The sequence below is a fragment of the Macrotis lagotis genome, chromosome 1, assembly GCF_037893015.1.
Source record: "Macrotis lagotis isolate mMagLag1 chromosome 1, bilby.v1.9.chrom.fasta, whole genome shotgun sequence".
NCBI classification, from domain to species: Eukaryota; Metazoa; Chordata; class Mammalia; order Peramelemorphia; family Peramelidae; genus Macrotis; species Macrotis lagotis.
The window spans coordinates 252,529,841-252,542,560 of NC_133658.1; positions in this window are offsets into that span (position 1 = coordinate 252,529,841).

The following is a 12,720-nucleotide window of genomic DNA, read 5'->3' on the forward strand; positions in this document are numbered from 1 at the left end:
TAGAAATTGAATGTATTGGGAGAGAAATTATATCTTTGGGGAGAAAATAAAATATTAGAGATAGCAAAATTATGCAGTACATAAGATACTTTTTTATAAAAAATTAGGAGGGCGGCTAGGTGGCCCAGTGGATACAGCCCTGGAGTCAGGAGTACCTGGGTTCAAATCCAGCCTGAGACACTTAATAATTACCTAGCTGTGTGGCCTTGGGCAAGCCACTTAACCCCATTTGCCCTGCAAAAACCTAAAACAAAAAAATTGAAGGTAATAGACTTTGGTCTTTGTTTAAACTCCACAGTTCTTTCTCTGGGTACAGATGGCATTCTCCATCCCAGGTGCTCTAAAATTGTCCCTGATTATTTGTAGCTCCTTCTTCTTAGAAGACACTGATCTCAGGACTGTTAAACTGGTAACTTGGCTAATTTATCTTAAGTCTAGCCTTTGGAAATCACTTATTAGCATTTAATTCAGGACATGACCCTTTCATTCTCTGACCACGTGACCTCTTGCTTACTGCCCTGATGCTACCCTGCTCAACCTCTGATCTCTGCCTTCCCATTTTCCATTCTGGAAGCATGATCAAATCAACTGTTATTACTTCTAGAAAGGGTCCTCGGCAATCATTTATTAAGCTCCTACTATGTGACAGACACTGTACTTAAGCCTGAGGATACAAAGAAAGGCAAAAAAAGGTGTCTAATAGAGCCTAATAGAGAAGATAAGCAAACAAATACATATAAACAAATACAGAGCAAGGGCACCAGAATTTTAAAAGGCTTCCTGTAGGAGGAGGTACAGGAGTAAGGAGAAGAAGACTCTTGTTTGCAGAAGGATAAGGAAGGCAGTATCATTGGATCAAAGAATACATTAAAGGAGGTGGGATATAAAGTATAAAAAGATTAGAAAGGTGGGGAGTGGGAGGGAAGGGTTATGAAGGGTTTGGAAAGTCTAACAGTGGATTCTATAATTGATCCTGGAATAGGGATAGAGAGTCACTGGGGGTTGAATAGGTAGTTGGGATGTTTGGACCTAAGTTTCAGGAAAATCATTGAGTTGAGAGGATGGACTGGAATGAGAATAGACTTGTGGCAGGCAGATCAAATAGTAGACTATTGTATTAGTCCAGACATGTTGGGATCAAAGTAGTAGCAGTATCAGAGAAAAGCAGCCAGCTTAGGAGAGATATTGAAGAGGTGAAGTCAACAAACAATAGCAATCAATTGAGCAGTGGGGAGGAAGTGAGGATGACACTTAGGTTGTGGGCACTGTGAAGATGGTGGTGCTCTTCACAGTAACTGCAAATTGCAATTGGAAGGGTAGAGGATTTATGAGAAAAGAAAATTAAGATTTGGACATGCAAAGGTTGAGATATCTACTGGACATCTAGTCTGAGGAGGTAGTTGGAGATTTTGCTTTGCCTTAAGGTCAGCAAAGAGGCAATTTGAGAGTCATCAGCATAGAGATGATAACCAAATTCATGGGAACTGATGAGCACCAAGTAAAACTGTCCTTTGTTTTTTGAAGACCATTGACATCACAGAGTCTTGTTGGTGATGACTTGGATGTAAGCGAGGCAGCCTTATTCTCTCCTTCTGAGTCAACAAAGTCCAGTGGCAGGACAAAAGTCAGGACCAAATGCAACAGATGACTTTGGCATCTTCTTACAAATTGTTCTCATCTGCCTGTTTCCCTGGGAAAAGGTCTTCACATGCTTGGGATAGACATCCCCCAAGTCACCATTCTGTTTAAGGTCTGTCATTTACCCTCAACCTGGTTTAGCCCATCTGTCAATATAGTTTTTATCAGGGTATGGCCATTGTACATGCTACAGCTTCTTGCAACTACAGGTGAGGGTTGGATGGCAGGTGGAAATCAAAGGTGGATGATCAGCCCTGAAAAGGATTCAACAAACCATCACTCAAACAAAACCTCAGGGAGCTGCTAGTCCTCCCAGAACAAGTCATGTACCCTCACCAAGTAGTACACTGGGTGGGGAAGAGAATAAAATGCAGAACAGAAACTGATTGTAATGCTAAATTCTAATTCAGCAGGTGTAACTTGAAGATCCAGCAAAGGAGACTGAGATGGAGTAGTCAGATAGGAGAAAGTGATGTCCTGAAAACCAAGAGAAAAAAGAATAGTAAGGAAGAGAGGGTGATTGACAGTGACAGAGTCAAAGATTCCACCCATCCTCCCCACCCAATATCCCTCCCTGACCATCCTTCCTCTATAAGAGAGGTCTGCAACCAAAAATCAGTTTTTTGAGGACAGGGATTATCTATGTTTTAGTGTTTATATTTTCAACATTTAGTACAATGCTAGATCTAGTAAGTGCCTAATACACTCATGCATGTAACTAATTTTCTTTGGTTCAACATCCTCCTTTATAAACCTTTCTTATCCAACCTCAAATCTTGTCAGTCCTTCCCTGAAATCTATCCACCCCTCTAATTTCCATTGCCATTCCATTAGCTCAACTCTCATTGCCACCTGCCTGAATGATTGCTATAGAGAAGGGGAAGGGAACAGGTGTACATGAAGCCATCCATATATTAGGCATTGTGCTAAGTATTTTACAGATTTCGATTCGTTTTGATCTTCCTGAGAAATAATTTTTTTGAGTTGTTTGAGTTATGTTCCACTTTTCATGATCCTATTTTGTGTTTTCTTGGCAGATATCCTGAAATGGTTTGCCATTTCCTTCTCTAGATCAATTTATAGATGAGAAAACTGAGGCAAATAGCTCCAAAGCCACAGAGCTAGTAAGTGAGGATTTGAACTCTGTTCTTCCTGACCACAAGGCTAGTACTTTATCTACCCCTGCCATTCACTGTTTTCAAGATCTTTTATAATCAATCTCATGAATCTTAGTTTTCTCTATCAAATTTATATCTTATCTAGGGAATTCTTGCCTTGCTGGAAAGTTCTGTAGATTTGGAGATGAGAGAGAATATAGACTTCCTGAGGTTTCACCCTAGTTTTATCAGAAACTGAATTATCAGAGATTGAATTATGCAGGGTTATAGTTAGTTAATAGAATCAAGATTTGAATTTAGGATTCTGATTCCAAATCCCATTAGTATGTAAACTCTCTGAAAGCAGGCATTGTTTTTTCTTTCTTTGCATTCCTAGGGTTTAGCACCCTGCTTAGCACAATATAGGAACTTGTTGGTTAATTGAAAATCTAATGGACTTATTATTTTTGTTCTGTCTTTTTGTTTTTGTCTTTGCCAGGCAGTGGAGTTAAGTGGCTTGCCTAGGGCTACACAGCTAGTGTCTGAGGCAGAATTTGAACTCAGGTACTCCTGACTCCAAGTCCAGTGCTCTATCTATTGCGCCACCTAGCCACCCCCTTCTCATTGTTTTTTGATAGAGTTTAGATAGAAATATCCCAGGGATAAGTTGCTATCTTTCTATTCTTATTATTTTTACATTTGATGTTCAGTGAATAATTGCACAGATGGATAAAGTGTTTTTTTGTAAATAAAAACAGTATTTGAGATGCAAGAGCTCATTGCAAAGCATCTTTTGGACATTTCCATAGCAGACAGAATTAAGGGGGTGAAATGTACCTTATCTAGCTGCCATAATGATGTTGATTTCTTCTTTCAGAACATCTAATGTTAGATAGGTTCCAAATATATACACAACCCAAATATAAGGTTGTATGGTAAACAAATTAGAGAAACAAGGAAGAAATTTCCTTTCAGGGCTATGTACAGGAGAAGATATACGATCAAACAAGAAAAGGAATCATATAAAACAAAATAGACGATATTAATTATATAAAATTAAAGAGTTTTTGCACAAACAAATCAAATATAACTAAAGTAGAAGGGAAAAAGTTAACTAGGAAAACAAATTTTTTAGTACATTTTTCTGATATAGATCCCATTTCTTCTTTTTTTTTTCCCTTTTGCAAAGCAATGGAGTTAAGTGACTTGCCTAAGGTCACACAGCTAAATAAGTATTAAGTGTCTAAGACTGGATTTAAACTCAGGTCCTCCTGATTCTAGGGTTGGTGCTCTATCTACTGTACCACCTAGTTGCCCCCCAGATCTCATTTCATATATATATGGTAACTTGTTCAGATTTATAAGAAAAAGAGCCATTCCCTAATTGACAAGTGATTTAAGGCTATAAACAGTCAGTTCTCTGGGGAAGAAGCCCTGACTATAAATAACTATATGAAAAAATGCTTCAAATGCAAGAAATGTAAATTAAAGTCATGTTAAAGTTGAACTCCCTGCCTGTTATCTTGGCAAAGATGGCAAAACAACATATACCCTCTGTCCCTTTACCAATAATATACCTAGACTTCAAAGAGTACAAAGAAAGGAAAAAGTCCTATATATGTACAAAAATATTTATAGCAGTTCTTTTTTTGTCATGGTAAAAAACTGGAAACCAAGGGAGTGCTCATCAAAGAAGGAATGACTGATTAAATTGTATATGAAAGAAAGGGAACATTGATTAAGTGACTATGATATTCTAAACATTGTGTTAAGCCCTTTATAAATATTATCACCTCTGATCCACCTAACAATCCTGGGATGTAAATGCTATTATTAATCCCATTTTACAGATTTGGAAGTTGAGGCTGATGGAGGCTGAGCTGAGGCTGTAATTTATCAGTGTGGTTGCCCACTAAGTGAGGTCACATTTGAACTCAGATCTTCCTGACTCCATGCTCAGCAGTCTATCCACCTAGCTGCCTCCATATGAATGTGTTGCAATTCTATTATGCTGTTAGAAATGAGGAAATAAAAATATTTCAAAGAGAAGTGGAAAGACTGGGATGAATTAAGCATAGTGAGGTGAGCAGGAACAGAAGAACAATTTATACTATAACATCAATATTGGGAAAAAAAGAACAATTCTGAAAAACTTAAGAATTAAATGATCAATTATATGATCAACCATTATTCTAGAGGGCTGATTAAAAAGAAAACTGTTCACCTCATGATGGAGGGGTGATAGAACTAGCATGCAGAGTATGAACACATTTAACCAAGGTAAGAATTTGATTTTGTCTAACTGTGCTTATAGGGTTTGATAATAATTATAGAAATTAATTTAATTATCTTTTTTTCCAGGGGAGAGGGAGAAAAAATGAAGGCTTAATAATGATTGCTTTTACTGTATTTTTTTCTTTTCTTTTAAATATTGGTTATAAATTATCTGGGCAAAGGAGGAGGAAGTGATGTCTTACAAATGAATAATATAAAAAACAAGAGATCAGTAAAGATGTATTATGAAACATCCTGTCTTGTTTTAAAAGTTGTATGTTTTTTAGGAGGAAAAATATTTATTTCAACTTCTTTCATAAACTTGTTTAGGGAACACAGTCTTGCATAATTAGAGCTACATTTAAAACAATTTATAGTCAGCCATACATCCTGTTTCAAAACAAAGCAAATCTGATCATCTTAGTAGAGTTACCAATTTGGATGGTCTTGCTTCCTGTAATGCCTTTTCCTAAAATGCTGATTGTAAAAAAAGAAACTTTTTATTCCATACTTTAATTGCATATAAAAATTTTTCTTAAAAATGAAAAAAATTTCCCTAAGAAATAAGGGTTGATTTTACATGAATGACATGTCTTTGTGGAAAAAATAGTTGTGTTAGGTAAGCTTACCTCTTAAATGGCACCAAGAAAATTTCTTTCAAAGATAGAATAAATTTTTTGTATTTTCATCAGATCTTGTCATTGTATATTGATTGATATGTTGAGTTTGAGATAGTTATCATCTAGTTCATGGTATCAAACACAGATACAGTTTTTCTATGCTTTTTCCTGAGGGACAAGTTCAACCTTTGAAACATTATTAAAAGAAGAAAATTCAATTTTTCTTCATTTCTTCACAAAAAATATGCTGGGGGGGGTGGCTAGGTGGCACAATGGGGTGGCTAGATAGCACAGTGGATAGAGCACCGGCCCTGGAGTCAAGAGGGATCTGAGTTCAAATCTAGCATCAGACACATAATAATTACCTAGCTGTGTGGCCTTGGGCAAGCCACTTAACCCCATTGCCTTGCAAAAAAAAAAAGTGGTACAGAGGTAGTTAGGAGGACCTGAGTTCAAATAGGATCTCAGGCACTTGACTCTAATTGTGTGACCCTGGGAAAGTCACTTAATCCCAATAGCCCTGGGGGGGTGGGGGGGGAAGACAGTAACTTGATTTTCTCTAGCCCAGAAGAAACTCAACAAAACACAGATAAAACTCATGAATAGAAGAAGAAATTTATTGAGCTTAGGAATGTTTGGTGCATTCAATCAAACTTGGATTACGAAATCTAAACCTCCCATTGTAATTGGGAAGCTGAATGCCATTCCTTCCTGATTATATTGTCAGTGATATGCAAGAAAACCAGTGGTCTTCCTGGCCCTTCTAAAGGGCCTTGAGATTATGTTCTATGAAGATCTTTAGAAGACAAAGTTCAGCCTAGATTTAGAAGAATTAAGTTGAGGTACAAGATAACATTCAAACCTTGTCAAAGAGTTGACCTTGTCCAAAGCTGTTCATATTCTGTTTATAAATCATAAAGGCTACTTTCTTCTAGTGTATGCCTGTTGTATTTCAGTTATGACAGAGTCATGGTCCAATGGAGTTTTCTTGGTAAAGATACTGGACTGGTTTGCCATTTTTCTCCAGTGGGTTAAGGCAAACAGATGTTAAATGGCCTGCTCAGTATCATATAGCTAGAAAGTGTTGGAGGCAGGATTTCAACTCAGGTCTTCCTGATTCTAGGCCCAGAGCTCTATTCACTAAGTTATTTAGGGTATAGCCAGGTACCCATTTATTTATGTTTCTGAAATTCCAACACAAAGACCTAAATTTATCTAATCCTTATGCTCTGCATACAGTAAGCACAGAATAAATGAGGGATCAAATGAAACAGTGATTAAGCACCTACTATGGGCAAAGAGTTAGTGATTAGCCTTGGGAGAAGGATTATAGAACACACATATTTAAAAAGTTTACAGTATTACTGGTGGGTGTGGCAAAGGAGATATTGAAAGGGAATAGTTTTTATTAAGCTCCTACAATGAACCAAACACTTTACTAATGGTTGTCACAAATATAATCTCATTTAATCATCACTATATCCCTGACCATAGGTACTATTATTGTTCCTATTATACAATTGAAGAAACCAGCAAAGGTGGGTTAAATAACTTGCTTGTGGTCATACAGCTATAAATTTGAGGCCAGATTTGACTTCATATTTTCCTGACTTCAGGCCTTGTCTTTATTTTTAGTTTTTATTTTTTTAAGTTTTTGCAAGGCAAATGGGATTAAGTGGCTTACCCAAGGCCACACAGCTAGGTAATTATTAAGTGTCTGAGACCAGATTTGAACCCAGGTACTCCTGACTCCAAGGCCAGTGCTTTATCCACTGTGCCACCTAGCCACCCCTGGCGTTGTCTTTAATAAGACATTCATATGATTAAGATATAAGGAAGAAAATGATGAGAGCAGAGAAGGAACCCAGGATAAGTGCTATGAGAAATTCAGAGGTACATAGAGTTAATCTTCATGCTATGAGCCCCACTCTGTTCCTAAGGAAAGAAAGTACATAGAGAAATAAAAGAGACCCCTTGTCCTATAGGCCAGCTAAGTAGTACAGTGTCAGACCTGAATTCAAGGAAGACTCCTCTTCCTAATGCAAATCCAGACACAGACACTGATAAACTGTTTGACCCTAGGCAAGATACTTCACTGTTTGTCTCAGTTTCTTCATTTATAAGATGATCTGGAGAAGAAAATGGCAAACCACTCCAGTATCTCTGCCAAGAAAACTCCAACTATGGTCATAGAGAGTCAGAAGAGTCAGAGTGGGACTCAAATGAATAAAAAGGACCTCAAAGGAGATAAGAATTACCCAGGAAATAGAATAACAAAAAAGTGCTGTTATTCATCAGATTCTAAATGATTAAGAGTCAGGTGAGCAATTCAAATAATTGCCAGAGGATAAGAAGATTTGATTTGAGAGATCATCTGGTCCAACATCTTCATTTGATAGTTAAGGAAACAGGTCCAGAGAGTCAGGGACTAGACTAAGTCATAGAGCCGATAAAATTGCAGTCTGGATTGAAACCCAGGTCTCTTAGCTCTATGTCCAACTTGCTTTCCTTTACATTACATTTTTTCTCCAAGACAGAATTTAGAGAGAGACCACTTGAAGGCTGGGATGGCCAATGAAGGTGGAGATGGTCCCTGAGAAGATATATGAGCTCTGTAGAATGACTAGGATTTAGAGACTCGGGAAAGAGAAAGGGGAAACTCTAAATGAGATAGGTGCTAACTAGGGGTGGGGAAGATTGAACAGAAACTGGCCAGATCACATTAAAATAGAGGATTAGGAGACTTGAGCAATCGATAGAACCAGTTGGAGGGCCTAGAATCCATGGGAATGTCTTAATGGTTTTTATAAGGTCACTAAAATTTAGGTCTCAACTCCCTACTGCATTGGGATACTTGCTTCATTACAAAATCTGAACTTGGAGACCTGACCTGCTTTGGATTGAAGAGAAGGCCAGAAGCTACCAGTCCACTATCATCAACCTTGAGGAAATGGGTTGTCCTCTTTGGTTAATACAGTCATTTACCTATTTGAGGGCTTGACACCTAAATCAATACAATTCAGTGAATCAAATATTAAAATTTTATTATATACTTACTGGTTCAAAACTGAGGAGAGATACAAAGTATAAAGTCAAGGTGCCCCCCAAACACACACACACAAACATACACACACACACACACACACACACACACACTACAGACAGTACACTACAGAGACTGACAATAGGCAATAATAAGTAATAAATGCTTCTGAGGAGAATGAAGTGTTATGTGATATCCGAGGAAGAAAAGTTAATTTCTAAATATATTAGGACAAGACTTTGAAGACCTCAAAGGTGACTTTCTACAAAGTTCTGTTTTGAAGCATAGGTAAGATTTCTCTGACTGGGGTTATGGAGTGATGCCTAGAAGATAAAAAGGCTATGTTTGTAGATATAGGAAAGTATGAATTATTCTGGTGGCAGTGTGTAGTCCAATTTGCCTTCAATATAATGCCTGTCCAGCACCTGCCCACAGTAAATAATAAAATCTCTGTGAGAAGTTTGTTCATTTTTAAAAATCACTTTATTCTCAGTTCTTTTCACTTTTTAATATCACTCCTACTTCCTAAAGACTACCCTCCTTTCTCTCCATTGTATTCTTTCTTGTTTTTTAAAATTAGATGAAAAAATATGAATGCAAATAGATCTTCCTTTCCTTCTCCCTGCCTTCCCTATTAGGGAAAAGAAAAGCAAAATCCTTTGAATAGAGCCCTTCCTTGTTACAAATAAGTGCAGGCAAGAATAATAAATGTGTACACTGACTGAAAATGTATGTTTTATTCCATACTTGTGACCGTAGTTGGGTTTTTCTTGGCAAAGATACTGGAGTGGTTTGCCATTTCCTTCTCCAGTTCCGTATTCATCAACTCTATGTTGGTAGGTAGGAAGCAGGCTTCACTATTAAGTGATCTCTGATTGTGTTGATGCTACATTAATCAACATTCTGATGTCTTTCATTGTTGTTTTCCTTTACCTTACTGTGGCCATTGTATACATTACTCTCCTGCTTCTCTGAATTCATTCATAGTCACTTTCTCTGTGGTGGTGGATAGAGGACTGGACCTGGAGTCAGGTAGACCTGACTTTAAATCTAGACTTTCTCAGATACTATGTGATAAGTGGGTTGGTGACAAGTCATTTTATTGCTATCTGCCTCAGTTTGCTCATCTGTAAAATGGAGATAATTTACTTAACTCACAGGAAGGTTGTGAGGGTCAATTGTGATATTTGTCAAGTGTTTTTCAAAACTTAAAAATACTATGTAAATGCTATTTGTTATTTCTCACAGCAGAATAATATTACGTTGCATTCATATACTTCAAATTGTTTAGTTGCTCCCCCAACAATAAATAACCTTGTTGATTCCAGTTCTTTGCCACCACAAAAAGAACTCCTCTAAACATTTTTATACATAAGAACCCCTTCACTTTATTGTTCCCCTCCATAGCAAATATATGTGATCTAGATATTGCTAGGTCAAATTAATTGACTTTTTATGTTGTAGCTCCCATGGTATACATACATTATCTATCCCCTGGAGGCATAATTATGGAGACATGGTAGTCCAGAAGAATCTCTCAGTTGGTTGTCAGATATTACAGAAGTCTCCAAGTTCTTGTGACTTTGAAAGACTTCCTCAGAGGAGTGATAGTCTTGAGGGACTGATGAGGAGTAAGAATAGTTCATCCTCAAGAACTCTATTCTGGACCATCTGAGAATGTTCCAGAATGATGGCCAATGTGGCAATTGCTGCTCTGATGGCTCTAAGCTAAGGACCAGATTGAGAAAAGAGGAGAGTTGTTGACCAGATGTGATAGGGAGGTGGATGAGCTGGGTCCAGCCAGAGGAATAGGAAGGAGATCAGGCCAAAACAACAGAGGGTGATGAGTGAGATAGCCTAACTCCTGTTCATAGTGCCATCTGCTATACTCCTTTATCCTTGAAGAGATGGACATGTTTCTTTGACCTGTCAGACTACTCACTTCCTGTTTCCTCCCCAATTTGGTAGGAGGAAGAATAGGAAAGAGAAAATTATTTGTTATCTCGACTATTTTTAAAGTTCTTATACTTTAATTACTCACTTTTGTTTTTATTACCATGAATTTGTTTGCTTACAAATGTGTGGAATGGGATTAATAAATAAATTTTAATCTAAAAAGGATGAAAGAAGCACAATCTAAATGGAGTTAGAGTTTAAGAGACTATGTTTACTATTAATAATAATGTCCCAGAATATATATGCATATTTATATATTCAGATAATATTCCTATTGGATCAAGAGAGACAGAAAGACTAATGGGAAGATGAGGTAGCCTGTAAGTATGCAGAGTCTAATGCTATTTTACTGAGGCTTGTTGAGGCTGTTAGTGTTGCCAGATGTTGAGGTCCCCCAACACACACACACACACACACATACACATTTACACACTCACCATAAGGTTCCTGTTTCTTATGGGTTCTGCTTTGCACTGTGGGGGTATTAGATTCTAATAATTCAAAGTTTATTTCCATAATAATTGGATCAATTCCCAGATGCACCAACATATTTGTACAAATATAGACATCTTTCCACAGTCCTTTCAACACATCATTTTTTTCTTTAGATATTTTTGCTCATATGATGCAGAGGTAAAACTGCAGAGTTATTTTAATTATGTTTCTTTTATTATTAGTAACTAACTGTTGATAGCTTATATATCATTGCTGAAAATTGTTTATCATATCCTTTGATCACATAACCAGTGGGGAATGGTTCTTGTGTATGTTCATATGTATATCAATATATACCATAGTTTCATATGTACTATAGTTTATACATATACTAAATATATGTAGGAACTATAGTTCATATGTAAAATGCATATGTTTATAATATATTACAAATATATATCAATATGTATGTGAATTCATTCCTTATATATCTTTGTTATCAATCTTTTATTTTTGGCAAAGATTTTTTTCCTCAATTGGTTGTTCCTCTTCTTATTCCAGCTGCATTGATTTTGTTCATAAAAAAATGTTGAACAGCTCCTGGTATGTATGGGAGGAAGAAATAGGCAATGACCTATGACTAAGGTCTAAACCACTTCTACTGAAAATCTTATTACCTAGAAGAAGTCTTCTCTGACTAATCACATCCAGATAAAATCACTTTATAGTATCCTAGACTCATAGACTATCTAGAATGGAAGGACATAAGAGGACATAGGTGTAGGATATAGAATGTGGGAATTGGAAGAGAGAGCACAAAACAGAATGTCAGTAGGAGAGTGTGCAGGATAGGGAATGTAAGGGCAGGTGTTCCTTAGACATAAAGACATTGACAGCTAGGTAGCTTAGTAGATAGAGTGCTTGGTTTCGAGGTCTGAGTTCAGATTTGACTTTAATATTTACTATGTGACTGAAACTTAACTTCTGTCTGCCTCAGTTTCTTCAACTCTCTCCTGGGGTGGTTGTATGGAGCAGATGAGATAATATTTGCAAAGCACAGCGCCTAGTATATATCTTTTAGCATGTTTTTCCCTCGCTTCCCTTAGAGACAATTTTGGCCAATTTCCTCATCTTACAAAGGGGAAAACTGAGGCCCAGAGAGGTTGAAAATGCTTTATTAAGCACTCTAGAAAGGTATTATTATTATTATTATTATTATTATTATTATTATTGTCATTATTATTACTTAAGGTACCACAGTAAGCTAATGGCTTAGGGGGACTAGAAACCATGTCTCCTGACATTCATTGCAGGGATTCTTTTACTGAATCATCTTGATTTTTGCTTCTTTTGTGCCTACTAATCAGGGCTTAGGGGAATTAGGTGATATAGTGGTGAGAACACTGGGCTTGAAATTAGGAAGACTCATCTTCATAAGCTCAAATTTGGCCTCAAAGGCTTAATAGCTGTGTGACTCTGGGCAAGTCACTTAATCCTCTTTGCCTCAGTTTCCTCCTCTGTAAAATGAGCTGGAGAAAGAAATGGCAATCACTCCAATATCTTTGCCAAGAAAATCCCAAATGAGGTCATGAAGAGTCAGACTTGACTGAAACAATCAAACAACCATCAGAACTTGGGAAAGTTTCCTAAATTTTAT